Source organism: Nelumbo nucifera, chromosome 7 (genome assembly GCF_055504915.1).
Source record: "Nelumbo nucifera cultivar China Antique chromosome 7, China Antique-T2T, whole genome shotgun sequence".
Lineage (NCBI taxonomy): Eukaryota > Viridiplantae > Streptophyta > Magnoliopsida > Proteales > Nelumbonaceae > Nelumbo > Nelumbo nucifera.
The window spans coordinates 22,978,003-23,000,232 of NC_142655.1; the positions used below are offsets into that span (position 1 = coordinate 22,978,003).

Genomic DNA, 22,230 nt, shown 5'->3' on the forward strand with positions numbered 1-22,230 from the left:
TGTGTAATTATTGGTTCAAATTACTGTTTTCCTTTACCAATACTAATTTTTCTTTAATAATTTAAAATGAAAATCACACAATTTTTAAATAATTTTCCAAAATCTATCCAATGTAATAAAATTTCCCAAATTTCCAAAATATTCCAATAATTATTTACTACATTTTAAAGAAATTTTCCAAAATTGCATTAATATTTTTTTTTATTTTCTTCTCTAAAATTTTCCAAAATTATGATATTTTGTTTGCAAACTCCACCAACTCTTTCCTGGAGCTATAATTGTTGATTTTATTTTTCAATTTTATAATTTTTAATTAATTTTAAATGATATTTATAAAGAAATTATTGGTTGAAAATTTTGTATATTCATTGATTTCTAGTATTTTTTCTGGAAAATAACACAATTTAATTGTTAGTGTAATAAAATTAATTTTAATAAATTTTAACTATAGTAAAATATTTATTATAATGATTACTCTATTTAATTACTACACCTAAATTCCAATAATTTTTAGTGTAATAATTATTTTGAAAAAATAATTAATTTAACTACACTAATAATTATTATTGGAATTACAGTTATTTCAAAATTACTGTAATTACAGTATTTTGAAAATAACAAATTTCACAATAATAATTAATGTAACTTAATAATTATTATTACACGAATAATAAAATTACACTAATAAATTTCTGAAAATGTAAATTCCAATGATAATTATTACTGTAATTATTGTCAGAAATAAAATTCCAATAACAATTATTGTTATAAATTTCCGTAAAATAATAATTTACACTAAAATTTCAAAGATAATTATTTCCGTAATAAATTAATATGAAAAACAAATCTGCAATTAGAAATAAAATTTTCATTACAATAATTATTGTAATTGACTTATTACAATAAAATTCCAATAAGATTTATTAGTGTGATAAAATTATTTTGAAACAAACTGTAATTATTATTGGAATTTCTGTATTTCAAAATTACTGTAATTACAGTAATTTCAAATAACAGATTTTATTGTAATTTATAATTCTGTAGTAATTATTATTTTAAATAATGAAAATTTGTGTAATTTAATAATTACATTATTGGAATTGATAAAAATGAAAAATTTTTAATTATGTAACAATAATTATTACTATTAATTTCCATTATTTTAAATCAAGATTCACAGTTTTTTCTATTATTAGTTTTTCAAAAATTATTAGATAATGGGAATTACTATTTGAGATTATGAAAAAGGAATTAGTTAATCTACAATAACAATTATTTTAGTGTAGTAATTATAATTACATTCATAATAATAAAAACTTCAATAATAATAAATTATGATAACATAATTATAAATTTTCAAAAATTACAATAACTTTCCATAATATTCCAAAAACTAAAAAAATGTCATAAAATTCCAAAATTGCATTAAGTTATCTGTTATTTTCAATTAAAGTTAATCAATAATTTTCTGAAAATGTAATAATGAGAATTATGCTAATTTTCTGAATAATCAATTATTAATTTTAAATAATTATTTATTGGTGGAATAATCGATAAATTTTCAATAATTTCAGTAATCTATTGAATAATCAATAAATTATCCATAATTTCCAAAAATTACACCAAACTATCTTTCATTTTTGAATGAAATTAATCAATAATTTATAATTATCTGAAATCATAATTATACTTTTTAGAAATGTAATAATTTCAATATCTTTTACCAACAATCAATTACTAAAGTTTTTAGAAATTATTGATAATGATTAATTGATAAATATTAATAGTAATTTTTTTAATAAATTAATTATTTGTATTTATGTTCAGAAGTTACTATTATTATTTTTTTTTAATTTAAAGGAATATTATAGATTAATAATTATAAATAATAAATTTAATAATAATAATAATAATGCTTTAATTATTCTAATTTATTAATTACTGCCTCGCTAATTAATATATTAATTATAGATTATTGTAATATACTTATTTATTAATTAATGCATTAGTAATTTATTAATTATCTCATTTACTAATCTAGTTGGACTAGACCCGTTCTAAAAATGATCCAAACATTTGTAGTCTAGGGTAGTCCCATTCTCTTCAAGCATTTTAAGAGGGGATAGGATTGGAAACCCTCAAACTCTACTTGTCCTATACTCCCATTCTCTCCCGGCATTTTAAGAGGGGATAGGATTGGAAATATGAAATTAGGGAGGGGGTAGGATTGGAAACCCTCAAACTCTACTTGTCCCATACCTCCATTCTCTCCAGGCATTTTAAGAGGGGATAGGATTGGAAATATGAAATCAGGGAGGGGGTAGGATTAGAAATATAAAATTAGGGTGTTGGATGAATCCATAATCTTCAAGCATTTTAAGAGGGGATAGGATTAAAAATATGAAATCAGGGTGGGGTAGAATTGGAAACCCCCAAACTCTACTTGTCCCATACTCTTTAGGCATTTTAAGAGGGAATGGGATTGGAAATATAAAATCAGGGCATTGGACGGCTCATGCATTTCTTCTTTTTTATAAATGGGTAAGACATACTTAAAATTTATATTATATCTATTAATAAAGTTAGTATGAATGTTATCTCTTTATTATATTTTCCATAGGTTCAAGTTTCATATAAGTAATTTTCAAATAATTTTGTTTATAAAATTAACATCAAAGCCATTTTTTAGTTCATTTAATTTATTACTACTATATAATATTCTAATAATTTTTAATTCAATTTATCTATACTATTCAATGTCGGATTGTAATCCGAATTCGATATAAATTTGATGGATAAGATTAGATTCAAATTCGAATATAAACATCCAACTCAATCTATTTGCAGCCCTAATCAACTGGGAGAAGTACTAGTTTCATGCCCACTCAATGGTGAGAAGTATTCGACCTGCTAGAGAGCTATAAAAAACACGCTCCGAGATAAAAACAAGTTTAGCTTTGTTATGGAAGAGTTCCGAGGGCAGCTCATTCGTCACCTGATGATGAAGAATTGCCATGGATGAAATGCAATCTTTGATCATTTCATGGTTGTTCAACTCCCTTGCAAGGGACCTTCATGACAATGTAGCCTACACAAATATGGCACAGGAGATATGGAAAGACCTAGAGGAGCGATTTGTTCAAGGCAATACTCCAAGAATTCATCAATTGAAGCAAGATGTGATGCCATTTCAGACAATATGTTCATTTGGACCTATTTCACTAGATTGAATGGGCCTGTGGGACAAGAATTGACTGTCAGCACATTATGCTAGTGTCAAGGTTCAAAATTTTGACACATGTCAGGTCATATCAACTTATGTATATCATATCGGGGGCTCGCCCCTGATACATCCCTACAGAGGGTGTTTCAGGGTCTAAGCTGGTTCAGGGGGCATGTCGGGTCATACCAACGCATATCGACCTGTATCGATATTTTGAACCTTGGTTGAAGTATTGAACCTCATTATGTTGTGATTTTTCTTTGGTGGATTTATGCCTAGAAATGGCCGCATTGAACAATTGAACAATTGAACATCATTGCATCAAAGAAGGGACAGGATCAGTTGCCCATGAGCCCATCCCATCCGTGCATCGAGAGTATCTCCCCATGACAAGCACGGGAGATGTTCCCCGTGCGCAGAGGGGTTGGGCTATGGGGCGCTTGTGGGGCATGCTTTGTGGGCAGCCGATCCAATCACATCAAAGAATTCTCTGAAGTAGTCAAACCAACCAGAGTCTGGATCTCCTGCCCACAAGAATTCTGTCCATGTTTACTAGAGCCACACATGGAGAACATCTCATCCTCTGCATAGTATTATACAGGGGGAGATGTTTCCAATTCACAGGGGATAGTGTATTGTGGGTAGGCGTAGACAGGTGATCCGGACTCAACCAAAACATAAAGCCGAATTAGAATTAATGGCTTTGATCTCATCGATTATCCTCTGATTTGGGAGGAAAGCCGATCCTCACAACATAATAAATGGTTGAATTAGAACCAACCTAATTGGTGTGTTATGATTACGTTGATAATCAAGCCGCATATTGAAAGTACAAGCATCCAATCGCACATTGGGAACATCTCTCGTAACTTCAATATATGTGTATAAAAAATATTTTGCAGTTGGATGCCACATGTGGGCAGGTGTCAGGTGATTTAAGCTCAAAAAATATGAGCAGCTAATGCAAATCCTAGGCCAAGGCAAGGCAATGTCTGCAAATCTCTTTGGTAAGACGGCTTGCTCACCCACTATTCCAGCATGTTGGATCACTGACAGTGGAGCATCAATTTACACAGTGACCGATCTCTCTCCTTGTTTCATCAAGTTTGTATCCCTTGCCATGTTCTAAACCGATCCAACTTCCAAATGGAGCTATAGCACTTGTACTATTGCTCACTCTAGTTCCATTACATTAACCCCAAGCGTACTTCTCCATGATGCCTTGCATGCTCCTAGCTTTCACTTCAATTTGCTTTCTCCATCCAAACTAACAGCTCAATTGGATTGCATTGTTCTGTTCTCTCTCACACTCTGTGTTTTACAAGATCTTAGTCTCGAAGTTTGGTTATCCATGCAACTTCATTGCGAAAGTTAAGTTGTGATTCACATTGCTACCAATCCTATGTTTCATGAATGAACTAAGCACATTGACTTTGGCTACCATTTTGTTTAAGAACATATTCAATGCTGATGGATCCAAACTATTCATGTTCCTGCTAAAGAGCAACCTGTGGATCCAAACTACCATTTTGTATTTCATTTCAATTTAGATGAATATAGAGAAAACAAATTATTTGAAGCAAATTAGAAATAAATTTTAAAATATATATATATATATATATATTAGTGGTAGTTGTGACTTCCACTAAAGATGTCCATGTTCTTTAGCGGTAGTTTTTTGTTTTTACTGGCAGTCGAGAAAACTACCGCTAGAACTTCTAGTGACACTTCTTTAAGCAGCAGTTTGTCGATTGCCGCTAAAAGTCATTTTTCCTGTAGTGTATCTATACTACTGTTAGAAGTATGAATAAGAGTGTAGAACTTTCGTTTGACTAAAATATCCCTATTTTTAAATTTAGTCCCTCTTTATTTGTAAGATAAAAAACACAATTTGAACTATTACTTTTTAGCTCTTTTAATTCCCTCTTATTAACTCTTGCATTTATTATATAACTATTATTATCTTTCATTGAATTAATGTTGCTATTGATTAAAACACCTTTATTTTTGAATTTGGTTCATCTCTAATAACTTCCGTTCTTTCTCATTGAACCCTATATTTATGCTATTTTTTCTCAATAATAAATTTTATCATTTAGATCAATATCCAATACTTTTTAACTATATAAAATTCAAATTTTTTAAAACCAGCCCAAAAACAAAATTGTTCTTCCATCCTAGTGGCAAGTAAGCAGTTCGACCATCCATTTTAAATAGGTCAACCCTTAATGTCATAGTTGAATAATAAAACTTTTAAAGTAGAAATACAAAAAAAATTAAAAAAAAATTGTCCACATCTTTAATATTTTACATAAATCATAGTAAAGAAAAATAAGTGTTATAAATAATAATTGTTTTCATTGATGTTGGAAATGAAATACAAAACTTATGGTAGACCCAAAGATGAAATTGTTAATCATATTAACAAAATTTATGGTAGACCCAAAGATAAATATACAAAAACCACTAATATTTTATGTTAATCATATTAAAGAAAAATAAGTGTTATAAATAAGATTTTTTTTTTATTGATGATTGAAATGAAATACAAAATTTAAAACAGACTTGAAAATAAAATTGTTTTCCTATTTGATGGCATCTTGATATTTCAACCTTATGGATCAAATGTGTCAGCCATTGATATCATAATTAAATGATAAAAATTAAAAATATAAAAAATACATAAATTTTGTAGAAAATATTTGGGCACAATTCTAATAATTTATAATAATCATATTAAAGAAAAATAAGTTTGATAAAGAAGAATTGTTTTTAATCATTTAAAACTGATCCAAAAATTGAATTATTTTTCTGTTTGGTGGTGAGTCAATAATTCAAACTTTTTGGGTTAAATGTATCAACCCTCGATGTTATAATTAAATAATAAAAATGAGAAAGTATAAAAAATAAAAATATATATATATATTTATAAAAAACAAAAAAAAATGTAAAAAACATTTGGAAACATCTCTAGTGCCATATATTTATCATATTAAACAAAAATAAGAATTATTTTTATATACATAAAAATATAAAAAATATTTGTTTAAATGTAGCATGTCCAAGTTCGTTTGTCAAGCTGGAACTGACCATTATACATTGAATTATTGAGAAATAAGTTCTGATTTCCCCAAACTGTCAAAGAAAAGCTACTTTGGGACTCCTTGTCTTTTTCCTTGCATATTCTATTGAAAGCCCTAATGCTGATTCCATCATCATCATCATTGAATTTGAGCCTCGTCCCAAGTCCCAACTACATGCATGGAACCGGCTACATGAATCCTCTTCTACCTTTTCATTTTATTGAGTCCTTAAATCATTTCCTATTACTCTAATCACATCCCTAAAGCCGATTCCATTAAACTGAATTCAAATTACTAAGTCCTAACCAAAATCAGGCATAATTAATTTGTGATATAAGCATTGAAATATATATGTAAAACCATGCTTTGAAGCAAGCTTTTAAACTTACACTAACCTTCTACTTGTTCAACTGATGAATTGAATCTGTTCTAGTGTTCTAGTCTAATTTAATCTTGTGATTTTATAAGCATTAAATGAACTCAAAACAAACCTCTTCAAAACAATACTAATACTGTTACAGACAAAACCAGAAATTGGAGCTGGATGAAGATGATGGTGAAACCTCCAAACGACCAAACCCCATTATATAATTCAAATCAATTAATCAAATAAGTGACGAAATCAATCGACCCCACTCTTCCTTTCTCATTCCCATAAATTCCTTCCCCAAAATCGTCATTGCTGTCTCTCGTTACGCAAGCACACCTCCCCCTCTCTCTCTCTCTCTCGATCTCTCTACGTAAGACCATGGTACTAGTGCGTTTGTACAGTAATTCTTTGAAGTACATCAAGGGACCCTGAGACCCATCAAATCAAGGGCCCCCCTTACTCCGGATAAGTTTCACAAATTCACATTAAAATAAGAATAAAAAAGTTTTCTTTAGAAAAATTATAGAAAAACAAGAAAGATGAGAGCTAAGGAAAAAATATACTCTAGTAGTCTAGTAGTGGTTAGTGGAGTATTTTTTAGCTTAACCCACTCTCAAGAAATTCTCATCAACCCTTCATTCCTCACTCAATTTTTTCCCTATAAATTCTCATCAACCCTTCTCATTTCTCCATCGATCCAACTCAGTAAACATCAGCTTTCTTTGCCTTTCTATTCTCACAACCTCTCATCAGAATCCCTGAAATTTCCTTCACACACTCCAGAAAATGAGGACAGGTGGTACCTTCGGCACAACAACCACAGTGGCCACTGGATCCACAGCCACGACAGCGTCAGCACCGAAGTCGGCGGCGGCCGGAGCGGGCCAGCACTCGCCATGGCACTCTCCGGTGCCGTACCTCTTTGGGGGCTTGGCGGCCATGTTGGGTCTTATAGCTTTTGCTCTACTGATTCTCGCCTGTTCCTACTGGAAGCTCTCTGGGCAGTTGGAGGGGGGAGAAGACGGTGAGAGGGATGCAGAGAACAGGGAGGAGAAGGTCGGTGAAGCCATCAAAATTCCTACTCCGTTTGAAGAGAAGATTTTGGTAATCATGGCTGGCCATGAGAATCCAACCTTCTTGGCGACACCCATCTCGAGCAAGGCTTCTGCTTCTGCATTCGTAGATAATAGAAAAAACAAGGAAGATGACAACAGAATCACCCCAGACAGAGAGAAATCAGAGAACACTGAGAAAGCCAAGGCAAGTAACCATGACCAGAACCAGGCAGAAAACAGAGAGACCCAAGAGCAGAGCCAGTGAGCTTTGTTCTAATTTTTCTTTTCTATCACAAAAAAAAAAAAAAAAAAATGTCGATGCTTGGTGCGGAAAGCTCGTATTTCAGGTTTTGGGGTTGATTTCTGAGTATGAGCGGAGTGCTTAAATGGATGTGAGCTCCTCTTGGAGGAAGAGAAGGAGATATTAGAATAGTAAATTTTCATTTTGTTTTTCTTTTTTTTCTCTTTTATTGAACTCTTCCGGGAATGTAAATTTGTGATGAGAAGAATTGATCGATAGCTTACTTCATAAATCTTCTTCCTCTGGTTTTTACGTTTTTTGAGTTCAGAGAGACCGAAGATTAAGAACACCGGGTTGCAATGAAGTAGATTTCTGGTACGATTCTATTTTTTAAAAGCTACTAAAAACAGAAACTTGTCTGTAGAGGGATTGAATGCTTGATACACTGCAGAAGCCATTTGATTGACCACCGACCATTCAGCCGGGCAGATTTGTCTCTTACAGTGAATAATAGTAGAAGCTCAGATTTGTGTTTGTGGCAAACAGAGATCAACTATTCAGGATGGTAGAGATGATTGATTCTAATCCAACGGCTGGTTGGAGATGGATCTAAAAATAACTGTTGAAAATTAATTGCAGGAGAACAAGTTACGAGAGATAAAAGAAGGAAACGACAGCTGTATGCTAACTCAGGATGTGGCGAGGCAAAACCGCGAAGGCAGAACTGTTTTTTATGGCGTTAAAACTTGGGGCCGGAGGCAGAACTGTTTTTGCTTCCGGATGACCTGTGGTGAATAAATATGTATTTATTAATAAAAATATATAATTATTTTTTAGATATAACATAAATATTATTTTATATTTGGTTTATATCTTTAGTTTAATTTTTAACTTTTTATTTATAAAATAATTATTAAAAATTATGATTTGAGATAAGGAAAAAAGTAGGGGTGTCCATGAAAAATCGAAAAATTGAATCGAATAGAGAACTGCAAAATGCAGTTAATCGGACTGATCAGTTCGGTTTTTGGTTAACCTACAAGAAAAACTGGCAGTTAACGAATTGACCGGTATATATATTTATATGTATATTTTATATATATCTTTAATATATGTCACATATTTTCTATATATTATATACAAATATATATTCATTATATATAAATATATACTTATATTATATTTATAATAATCTATTTATAAATATATTATATATTTTTAAAATATTTATAATATATTATATACCATTTATTATTTATAATATAATATTATACATATATTTATATAATATATATTATAAATATAAAAAACCAAAAAACCAAAGAACTGAACCGATCAAAAACCGAAATCGACGGACCTATTAACCGGTGGTACCAATTCAGTTTCGATTTGGAGAAATGAAAAACCGGTACCACCAGTTCGGTTTGCAAAATATGCCCACGGTTCGGTTACTGAACCATGGACAGCCCTAGAAGAAAAAAAAAGTTTTTTACAAAAATAGTGGGGTATGGATCACATAGATCTCAAAAAGTTACCTAAAATAAAAAAGATCACCCCAATCAGGCATCTAAGTGCAAAGTGAATTGGGCTCCTGTCTACTTTCCCCGAGTTCACATCTGCCCCACACATAAGATGCCTCAAAAACACCCTACATGCACATCTTAAAATGTAATGAAAACATCTCCCATACTTGTCATTTGGAGATGTTCCTAATACACAGTTGGGATGTGAATTCACTTCCCCCACCCATAATGATCACATCATTCTCATGTGGTCAACCGTTATCCTACATAAGTGTGTGAGTATTAATGAAAAATTAATGGTAATGAATATATAATTATAAATATAATAAAAAAGAAAAAAAATAATGGTAATGAAAAATTAAAAAATAAAATGAATATAAACTATAATAAAGATATTTATAAATATTAAAATAATATAAAAAAGGTAAAACAGTAAAAAATTATTATAAATTTAATAAAAATGTAAAAAAATAAAAGAGATATATAAAACAATAATAATAAAAATTTTAAAATATGGAAAACATCATACAATATTATTAAGAAAATAATAAATAATAGTAAGGATAAGTAAAGATATTTAAAATAGTTTTGGTAAGAAAGAAAAAGAAGGGTTTTCCATATGACCAACTTTTGAATATCAAGAGGATTGATTAGTTTTTATATTCGTAATTAATCAAGGAAAATTCCCAATTAATACCTTGTACTTTGGGCCTAGTACCATTTTGGTCCCCGAACTTTAAAATGTAACAATTCAGTACCCAAAATTTTAAAACTTGACAATCTAGTATTTGTCATTAACTAGTTGTTAACCAGCCATTAAGTGACATTTGAAAAGGACACAAATGCCCTTCAAGTGTTATTTAATTTTCTTTATCAACCATTTAAACGTTGACAAAATGTTGACAAAACGTTGTCATTAACTAGTTGTTAACCAGCCATTAATTTTCTTTATCAACCATTTAATTTTCTTTATCAACCAAATCCTTGCATTTCCATTCAAGAAAGTTTGGGTCACATTTGAGTGGACATTCTAGTTACCCCAACTTTCTTGAATAAAAAATGCAAGGACCTGAGATTGTTAAATTTCTTGTCAATGTTTGGATGGTTGATAAAAAAAATTAGATGGCATTCGAAGGGCATTTATGACTTTTTCAAATGCCACTTAATGGCTAGTTAATAGTTAATTAACAATAAGTATTGGATTGTCATGTTTTGAAAGTTTGGATATTCAGGCCATGTTTGCTTCACTGCTATGGGCTTCATTCTTTTAATTCTTGCTCATTTTGGGCAAGAATGAGGTAAGAATGAATAACATTAGTGTTTGACTACACAATTCTTGTCATGGGTCACATTCTTTTTAGAATGAAAATCAGCCCTATGGCACAAAAATTGAGCAGCTTGCAGCATGAAAAATAGTCATGCTCCATCTTGCTCATTTCATTCTTTAAGGAAACTCTACCTACAAAATTGTTGTCATAGATGTCTACTTTTAGAAAAATACTTTTACAAAATCACTTTTATAAAAGTACTTTCACATGAAAGCCTTTTACGAAAACACTTTAATGGAAGCACTTTTACAAAAGCACTTTTATGGAAGCACTTTTACGAAAGCACTTTTATGAAAGCATTTTGATAAAAGCACTTTTATAAAAGTACTTTTACACAAAAAGCAAAGTACTTTTACAAAAGCACTTTAATAAAAACACTTTTATGAAAGTACTTTTACAAAAGCACTTTAATAAAAACACTTTTATGAAAGTACTTTTATAAAAGCACTTTTTTTACAAAAAAACTTTTATAAAAGCACTTTTACAAAAGTACTTCTATAAAACATCTATGCCAACTGGTAAATATTGATTGTTGGAGACCTAGGTTGGCGGTTTATGAATACTGACAATTCTTTTTTTAAGAATGAAAATAAGCAACATAGAACACTTATCAGTTTGAAAAGAATTCATTTTTAGGAAAAAAGTATTTGGTTTATAGCAATATTTTCTTATTCTACCTATTTTTACCCATTTTTGTCCATTTTAGAATTTCATCTCAAATAAGAATGAAAAGGAATGGCAGTTGAACCAAACATGGCCTGAATTATCGCATTTTAAAGTTCGGGGACCAAAGTGGAATTAGGCCCAACTCTTGGGCCATTAGGAGCAATCCGTGATCTACAGTAGTTTTTCAGTAATACAGCAGTGACCAAGGTTCCAATCACATTCATTTGAGATTCTTCTCATGTAGGAGAAGACAAGATAGAACAGTCACCAACAATTAATGTGGAGTGCTCTCTCTCTCTCTCTCTCTCTAGATCTCTCTGTGGCAGTACTGGAGAAGTACTAAAGAGAAATGAGGTAAATATGAATTATAAAGAACAAAAACAGTGGGCGATTTTCTTTCAACTTCCTTCACTTTTCTTAAATATTCAACTGAAAGAGAAGTCTTCCTGCTTTTTCATCCTTCACTTTTCTTAAATATTCAACTGAAATCCTGTGGGACTATTTAATGTACTACAGCAAAAGCCACTCTGCATTTTCATTGTTGTCCATTTTTGTATTCTAACAAACTTTCCTCTCTCTCTCTCTCTCTCTCTCTTGTTTAATTGTTTTCTATTTTCAATAAAAGCAGTATTATAATTGAAAGCAAAATCAAGAAAAGATGCATTTTCTTTTCTTTTTTATGTTATGGGTTCAGATTGAATATATTACTCCAAAGTCCAAATTAGGATTGGTTTCAGCTATGAAAATGGAAACCCTACATTGGGTTTACAGGAATAACTGGGTGATTGGATTGGAGAAATGCCCTAATAAGGCTCCGAACGATCGAGTTGATTAATTCATTGCTGAATATTGATGAGTTAGAATCCCAAGTAACATTAAAGGATGCTATCTTAGTCATTGATCTCAGCTGGTGGCATTGGTTTCTTGAGTCAAACAGGACTCAGAGCCCACCCATTTCAGCAAATGAGTACACTGCCTTTTTTGTACAGGGTTAGTGGGTGTGGTTAGAATTAGAAACGGCCAATTTCTGTCCTTGTGTGTGTCTTGGGTTGATGGTAATGGCTTGAATTATATTGGTCCATTAATGGCAGTCATATAGCTTTCTCTGTAATGTTGGTCTGTGGCCAAGAAGCCACAATGGTAAGAGCTAGATTGTTGGGACCTACGGAAAGACTGGCTATCTTATTAGTGCTTCAATCTCTCAAACTTTATGCACACTACAGAGAGTGGTTGAAATAATGAAGCTTTAACTGGGACCCCTGAAATAATTCAGATTGAATGTTTTGTGAAATGGACTACTCGGGTTCACTTTGAAGAATAAATACAAGATATGGAACATCTCATCAGCTCAGTGTTGCATGAGTAGTAGGATCTTTAGCTGAGGCATAAATGTAGAACTACTACTTCATTGGATCAGCAATTAATGAAGAGAAGAACATCCCACCATTTCATAAGAAAGAATGAAAAGTACCAGCCACAAGGGGTGCCTTGAAATGGCCTGACTAAGATACATGAAGACAAATGATAGTGGAACCTGAGTGGTTTGATTGATATCTAGCTAGTGTCAAAATAGTTTTGCTTGTCTTGACTCATCACAGACTAAGAACCCATCTGACTCAATTAGACCATAAAGCTACGAATAAGTGTTATACATGCATGTGTCATTCATCACCAGTTAATTCTGAACGCAATTTAAAAAAGAATGTTTCATGAGTTGGTAGTTGAGAACGCCAATGTAGGACTTTATTTGTCACCATTTTTTCTAGTAACAAAATGCTTCAGAAATCAAATGATCCATGTCGACATTCTAACAAACGAAGACCACTTGAGATCTGAGGAGGAGTGTGTTTAAGTAATAAATTAGAGGCACATAGTCAAAAGATGTATGTGTTATAGTACTAATAATTAATGAGTGCTAAATAACAAGTAGAGAAAGTGGCCGACAATAATAGGAAAGTTGGCCCATTCAAGTGGTTAAGAAATGCTGAAACAATCTATGGATGAAACAAGGAAACAACACCAAGGACTGATGTACATGTGTTGTTCTGTGTTTCTAGCTACTTTCTGTATGTGGGTGTGTGTGTTTGTGAGTTAGTGAGAGAGAGAGAGAGAAAGATGTTTGAGCCACAAGAAAATTATGGTAATACAAGAGTCAAGCTAGCATTCAGGATCAGAGTGAAGAGAGAGAGAGATGTTTTTGAACCACAAGCAAAACGATGGTAATGCAAGCTAAAATGAAGGAAAGTAATTGATGTTTGAATTTTGAAGAATTTGTGACTACTGTAGTTTAGAAGTGAACGTGGAACTGAAACAGAAACTCAGATTAATGCACACGTTAGGAACAGATGAGGTCGGAACAACAACAATGGTTAGAGACTGCAGAACGACGAAACACCATTCTTAATTTACTATCTCCATCGTATAAACTGGAAAATGATGAGAAAACAAACCCCATCATATATATATATATATATAGAGAGAGAGAGAGAGAGAGAGAGAGAGAGAGAGACTGTAACTCCTCCCCGTGTCAAGTGAATTTCTCAAAGATTTTCAGACTGTCTCGGCCGGCTTCTTTCTTTCTTTCTGTTTCAGAGGCAACAGTTGGTGCGTTTGAGAAACGGCGAGAACCCATCTAATACGGAAGCTTTCCAATCTCAAATGTCTCAGTTCTTAGTCAACAATTGTTGAAATTTGAAAAGTTATTGAATCACTTTGACTTGTTTTGAATAAATGAAAATTTTAATACTTTAATAAAAAAACAAAATATATATTTTTCGCCGTGTGTGGGAATCGAACCCACGACCACATACGACGACATGATTAAAAGCCATGCGCTCGACCGGCTGAGCTAAGAGGCATTACGCTACATAAATATCACCCAAAACCTACAAGTGTGTTTTCAGAGGGTAGTGGTCCATCATTCCTATGCTTCATCCCTTCATATGTCAAGTGATGGAAGCAGTGGAAGACATTTTGAACACCTATATGAAAATTCTACTGTAAAAAAATGAGTTGAAATTGATTGATTCAAGACTTTAATTTATTATTTATTTCTACTGTTACTAACTTTTTTTGTGTGGAATACTAAGATTCTTAAGAAATGATGCCTGAAATTAAATAACTTGGAGCTTTTGAAAGAAAAAAATGATGGTTCATAAAAGAAAGGGAAATTTGGTAGTTAAATCCAAACATTGGTACATCAGAGGTGCCCTTTCTATTAATTAGAACAGTGACAATTGTTGTTTTCATTGAAGATGGAAAAAGGGAAGGAATAATCACACTTCTATCTTTTCTGAATGATAGAAAAAAAAAACAAAAATAAAAAACAAAGAAAATGGTGGGTCAGTTTTCCAATGTTTGCTTACATGCCAAATTTTGAACAATCATACTCCCACATGGCATGTGCAAATAATATATATCCACAATGTATGATTGTACTATTATTCAAAAGCCCATCAAAATTCAATCAAAATTGGTTTATATATTTTTAGAAATCATTTTATAATCAATAGTTATCATATTGTGTAATTGTACAATCCTTATCGGAACTTTTCCTTTTGTCTTTATTTTTGGATTTGGTCTCTCTTTCTGATTGTAAGGATAGAAAATGTAATTTGAGTTACTACCTTTTATTTCATTTAATTTTCCCTCATTAAATCTTATATTTAGGATATTAAATCTCATTTTCTAATTATTAAAGCCTATGCTTACGGTATTTTTATCACTAATAAATTTTACTATTTTGATATATATTTACTACTTTTAACAATGCAAAACCCATGTTTTTAAATCCAACCCAAAAAAGAAACTATTCTTCTATTGAAATAGCAAGTAAGCAATTAAACCATCTAGGTCGGAACAACCCATGACACCATAGTTAAATAATAAAATCTTTAAAATAGAAAAATAAAAAATGATAGAGAAAATTAGGAATATCTCTAATGTTTTATATTAATCATATTAAGAAAAAATAAATGTGATAAAAAAATTATTGGGAAAAAGATTTAAGCCTCCCTTGAAGTTGCGGTTAAATACTTACACCTCCCCTCAATTTTGAGAGGACTTAAACCTCTCCTCCAAGAATGTCGTTATGTATTAACAGAATTAGTAAAAAGACTATTTTGCCTTTTAACACCCTTCAAATTTTCAAAAAGAGCCACTGATATCGGATCAGATTCATCATTCATTTGCAGTTGCTGTCACTTGGGAAAACCAGACTTTTTTCCCTTCATCCAGTCTACTGCCTATTGGTAATAGCACAAAAACAAAGTCAGTTTGAGAGTAAGCATTCCATCTCCAATCCAAAGAAAGAAAAAGAAATCCCAAAGAAGAAAAAACAACACCAGTTAATGGTAGTCGAGTATTTGCTTCACTCTACATACTCCATTCAAAGTTCAGACCTCCCACTTCTGGAAAACAAAATGTTAGTAAACCATTAAAACCCTAATCAGAAAGAAAATTAAGTACCTAAGTATTAGGAAAATCTAGCCTTGGTTCTTATGGTTCTTATCGTATTCTCCATGGAAACTCCCAAAACCCCAGTTCAGATTAAATAGGGACCGCTAGGTAACCCCAATTACAAAAAAAAAAAAAAAAATGCAAATGAAAAATTATCTTATATTATATCTTTAACAAAGAAGGCAAATTAGGAGAAACAAAATATGGAGACAGGCATCTTAGAAAGAAGAAACTCAGAAAGAAAAACCAATATAACCTGAAGGGGAAAATTTGGGTTTCTAAAAAAATTTCACTAGACCCATATAACTTTGGAGGCTTACCAAACACAGCCTAAATGCCTAACAATTGACAAACCTCGATCAGTCATAGGTATGGAGCCTTATTATCATCTGATTCATCGAGCTATGGTAAGAAGAAATGAATTGGGATCACCCATCTTACAGTCACATCTCACCCTGTATTGGGAACATCTCCCTATGAATAATAAATATAAGTACGGGAGATGTTCCCGATGTGCAGTCAGGACCTGTGAGGTCAGTGTGAGACACTGTGTGAAGAGTAGATCCATACTCAAAAAAAATAAAAAAATAAAAAAATAAAAAAAAAGAGAAAAATTAATAAAGATGTGAGGGTATACCTGTCGATGTAGCCTCTTCACACCCATCAGCCCTTGTTCTTTTTGCATTAAGCAATAGATAACTTTTTCCCATTGACTAATTTTCCTATGTTCTTTTTGCATTAAGCAATGAGCCCATAGTAAAGTTATCCTTACTTTCTTGGATAAAACTTATCCATCTCCCAGTGCGTAACTAGTGCACTTACCCAGGTAAGTTGCATTGTTACAAAGCAACGAGTCCTAGAGTGGGTAATGCCCATTTGTGCCAACGACGCTTCTCAACCTTAGAGCAATACTGCCTCTATCCTCTATGTTCCCTTTGCAGTATTCACCATTTCCTGCAAAGTGAAGTGGTATAGATGGCGCTCTTTGTTGTTTGAGCCGGCAATCAATTGGACGGCAGATTAATGACGATTGACGACAGGCTTAGACCATTTTTCTTAACGTGCCCTTATCCTCTGGCCACCGAAGATTTCACTTTTGTGAGATCACATCTGCGCCCCATAAACACCTCACATGCACATCTCAGCGTGCATGGGGAACATCTCCCAAAGTTGTCACTGGGAGAGGTTCCCAATACATGATTGGGATATGCTGTGGGGCGTCCGCTGTGGGGTGCAGATGTGAATTCCACTTTTTCTTGTCAAAAAATGCCTTCAGTCACCACTTCCTTTTCTATTCTCTCGTTTTTCTTTTCTTTTCTTTTCTTCCCTTTTTCTTTTCCTCTCCGGATCAGTTTGGTTATGTTCAAAGCCCTTGAGCAGTTCCCAATAGCCAAATGTCAAATTGAAGGGGTGAATGGCACTTATTAGTTGTATAAGAACATTTTTCTTCAAAGAGAAAAAGCAACAAACTAGAAGAAGAAGAAGATCACACACTTGCCTATAGGCTGGGTGTCAATTGGACTGGATTTGGTCTGATCCAGTCCAATGTGAGTCCATTACAAATAGATCAGGTCCAATCCAATTCAATGAACATTATGGACCATATTGGACCGGTCCAATTCAATGTCTGAACTATCCAATCTGTTTAAATTTGTTTTAATTTAGACTAATCCTAACCCAGACCTGGTCATGGACACCTATATTCTTATCTTCTGCCAATGGACCAGATATTGGCTCAATCCAACCCAATCCAATATAAATTCATTACAGATGGACCAGGTCCAATCCAACCCAATAAATACTGTAGACCATTAAGTCTGGACTGCTCCAATTCAATGTCATATTGGTCTGTCCAATCCGTCCAAATTGATTTCAGTTTGGACAGGGTCTAATCCAAAACCGGTTGATTGACACCCCCTACCTATATAAGAAGCAAATATTAACTGTTTCAAAACTGAGACAATTCAAATAAGGACTCCAAATCTTAAAACTTACACACCAATCCTACTAAAACAAAACAGAGCAAAAGTAACTCCAAGAGTGATCAGTAGAAAGACCTAAATTTGTCTTTGATTGACACCCTACCCTAAAATGACCATAACTCCTACAAAACGCATTGGATTTAGAAGATCTTGGTCTCATTGGAAAGATTACTTAATTACTTATCTAATGGCACCAAAAACATGCTAAATGAACAAGTTTTAACCACTTCACGTTTTATGACTGAGTTTCAGGCTTGTGATTGAAATATACCTTTTTAGCATCACTGATCAACTTTGTTCTCATTGGACAAGTTTTGTCACTTTGAGTATACAAATCCATTCTCACCAAACACCATCAAAACTAAACCAGAGTTCATATATGCACTGAACTGACATTTACATTCTTCCCAAAGAGGAAAATATATCTTGAAAAACTTTAAAAATATGGTAATCTAGAAAAATTGCAATATTTGGTACCCAGGCTCTTGGATACAAGATATGATGATGACTCCTGCTTCTATTCCTAACCGACAGAGAGCCCCATCATGGGATATTTTGAAGTGCATTCATAGGGTGCCTGAAGTCTTTTTAAGTGATGGTCTGGGGTATCCCTTCTCTTTTCAATCGGAAATCATGGTGCAATTTTGTATTGGCCATACAAATCACTGTGCTAATCTAAGGCAAAATAGATATGTAAGTGATCTTGCATCCTTGCTTTTGCTCTTTCTTTTCTTGTATGACGAGTCTACGTAGTATTGTTTTTCCCTTGTAAATGGTTGCATGGTACACAAATGGAGAATTGAAATCCAGACTGCCCAAGAAATGAAATACCAGTTTTTTTCATCCTATCTCACAACTCACAAACCGAATGTGAGAAGGGAAGGAATATTGAAGAATATTTCTTGCCATTCCTATTTATCTTGGACAAAACACGTAAACTTAAGCAAACAGTAGGGGTACAAATGAACTGGATCATAATCTGATTCAGATTCAAATCCGATCATATTTTTGTCATATTTGGATCGCCCGCTATCTGATCCTAGTTATTTATTTATAGACAAGTTTATATTGCATTTTTGTAATTTTTTTTATAAAAAGACATACATATAATAAAAAAAATACTTGTTTTTTTTTGTTTTGGTTTATATAGATATTATGTTTTTTCAAAAAATTAAATCGGATAGGATCGTATTCGAATATCCAACGTGCAACATCCTTATATCATTGGATAGGATTCAATGAAACAGACCTCTCACTTCTGTTATCGTTGCCATCATTAAGATTCAATGAAGCTGCTTGCAGTATCTGCTGGTTTACATATACTTGAAATGTTTCCAAAAGCAAAAGAAAAATGATTTGATATTTATTATTTCCATCTGCACTGATGTTATTCATCTTTTCCAACTTTTCAGAAAACCTTTCTCAATTTGCATTTTACATAGGGGCATTCTTTTTTTGGATTTTGAAAGAGGGGAAAGTTGGTCAATAGGATTTTGGTTTTCATTGACCAAGAAACCCATGTTTCTTTTTCAGATTTATGTGGAAACGAAGGAAAGTTTATTTTTCAAGGTAAGTGATACACATCTGGCCATCTCCTAGGTGGGTAAATAACTTTCCCACCCAAGAGGTAAGTTGCTAACACTTGAATAGGACAAAAATGTCTCTTTTAATAATGAATTTTTATGGTTAAAGCCAATGTTTTCGAACCGTCATTGACCCTGATGGTCGGACCGTTCAAGCGATCGGATCGATTTTACCCCAAACCTGGTCTCTGATCAAAAACCATTGAATTAGTCAATGAACCATTGACCTGGACGATTTGACCATTGAACTGTTCGACCCAGAGAACGGTTTGCGGTTTATTAACTTGTCACAACAAAATGAAAAGGGAAGAAGATCTCTTAGATCTAAGATCTAAGATCTCTCAGATTTGAGATCTACTGAGAGAGATGTGTGAAACAGTGAGAGAGATCTCACATCTAGAGTTCTTGGAGAGAAGTTTAGACTCTATATGACAGATCTGCGAAAGAGAGAGTGAAATCTAAGACTGAGAAATCTTAGATCTACTCCAGTTTTTCACCATCACCACCATTGTCGCCGCTGCAGCCTTCAAGCCCTTCTTCTTCTTCTTCTTCTTCTTCTTCTTCTTCTTCTTCTTCTTCTTCTAAACTCTTTCAGTCGACAACTTCTCAAATACTTCTCATTCCATCTTTATTTTCTCTTGTATTTATATGCATCTTACCCTAATATTCCAATCTAATGGGTAAGATGACATATCACTGTTAAAATATTCAAACCGTCCAAACCGTTTGACCTGGATGGTCAAACCGCTGACCCGAAAATCGATGGCCAGAACAGTTCCGTTTCCGGGTCGATTTTTAAAACCATAGTTAAAACAATCAGTCTTACTTACTTGGAAAAAAAAAACATGGATAAATACATTTACCTGGATAAGTAATTTACCGAAAAGTGAACGAGGCCCTAAAAAAAATGATTTATATGATTTTGGAGTCATACCAATACCCAAGGTTTAAAATTTCAATACGGTATGCATGGAAATCGGATGTTTCGTCTTTTTTCATGTGTATCGGACCCATATCGGGGGTGTACCAGGGGCGTATCGTATCGTATCTTTGAAAAATAGATACAGGACACGCATGAAAATCAGGCGTTTCATCTTTTTTCATACATATTAGACCTGTATTAGGGGCGTATCAGGGGTGTATCGGGGCGTATCAATAGCGTATCGACGTAAAAGATACGACCAAAAACTAAAAAAAAATTAAAGGGAAAACCAAGCTCCTTTTCCCCGAAATAAGCCTTCACCTCCAAATGACTCTAAAACTCCAAACCTCATTCCTAGAGTGCTAGATTTGCAAAAGTTTGCAATAAACAAGTGTGAGTCGTTAATTTTTTTAAAGATTTTTCAAATTTTGAAAAGAAATATGGCAAAAATAGGTAAATTTTTTTCAATTTTTTATAATATCTTATGATTTCTTTTTTTTTTTCTTGAATGTTTAAATTTATGTTGATCTACATTTCTTACATTCAAAATCATAATTTTTTTGTTATCATTAGATTTATGGAAATTTCGTTAAGATATTTAAGGAAAATATAAATTAACAAAAAAATCTAAAAATGTAATTTTTTTCTCTACCTATACAAACTAAATACGTTTTAGATCTATGGATTTATCTATCATATCCATAAATCAATTGAAATTGAAATTTCTTCTTCAATATTTTTTGATTTTTTATGTTTTTAGAATTAAAAAATACATAATAATTAATTACATTTTATCATTTAATCACAACAATTGAACATATTATAATTCTATGGATGATCTATCATATACACAGACCAATTGAAATTTCTTCTTTAATAATTATATTTTTTATTTTTTTATTTTAAAATTAAAAATGATTAATTAATTAATTATATTTTATCATTCGATCACAATGATTGAATATATTATAATTCTATGGATGATCTATCATATCCACAAAGCAATTGAAATTTTCTTTTTTAATAACTATTTTTTGAATATATTATATAATGTTTATTTTTTATAATTTTTATAAATAAATAATAAATAATTATTAATTATATTTTCACATACAAGTTGTGCCAATGCATGTTTTATGGTTGGATAGGAGAGTTGGGTTTTTCCCATCCCATAAAACATTAAAACTTAAGAATTATAATTAAGCAAAGAATTTTTAATAAAATTATAATTAGCTATAACATATTTCTTCGTAAAACCATTAAAATATATTAATTTAATGTATATACACCTCATTGAGATCTTGTATTTAGCGTTGTTGATGTAATTTTATGATTTATTAAAATATTTATAGTGTGTCCAAGATTATCTTAATTTTTCACCGATAAGCATGTACATCCAAGACGTATCCCAATATGTCTCTTAAAACTGATTTTCTGATACACTTGATGTTTCCAATACTTTAAACCTTGCCAATACCACGTTTTCTTCGTGGCACTGGTATTTGTCACATAGCACAGCATTTTTCGTGGGATTTAATGGGAAGGGGAAGGATTTTATAAGAGGGATGGATATGTGATTTTTATAAATAAACCGCTTGTGAGATTGGAGAGGAGAATGATTTAAGGATGTGCATGCAAGCTTTAAGATTAGAGAATTCTTGACCCCCTTACATGCTCTATAACATGGACATAGATTTGGCAGCAAGAGCGAGACTTAGGATTAAAAACAGAACCCAATATTTATGGGGTTGTTTTTTGTTGCCATTTGAGATAATGTGAATCGTACAAGCTTCACA

The 22,230-nt window shown here is 32.2% G+C and overlaps 1 pseudogene; it reads left to right on the top strand.

The window, feature by feature from the left end:
- The first annotated feature begins 7,252 nt into the window (after positions 1 to 7,252).
- LOC104593540 (protein GLUTAMINE DUMPER 3 pseudogene) lies at positions 7,253 to 8,264 on the top strand (annotated as a pseudogene).
- Positions 8,265 to 22,230: the final 13,966 nt, after the last annotated feature.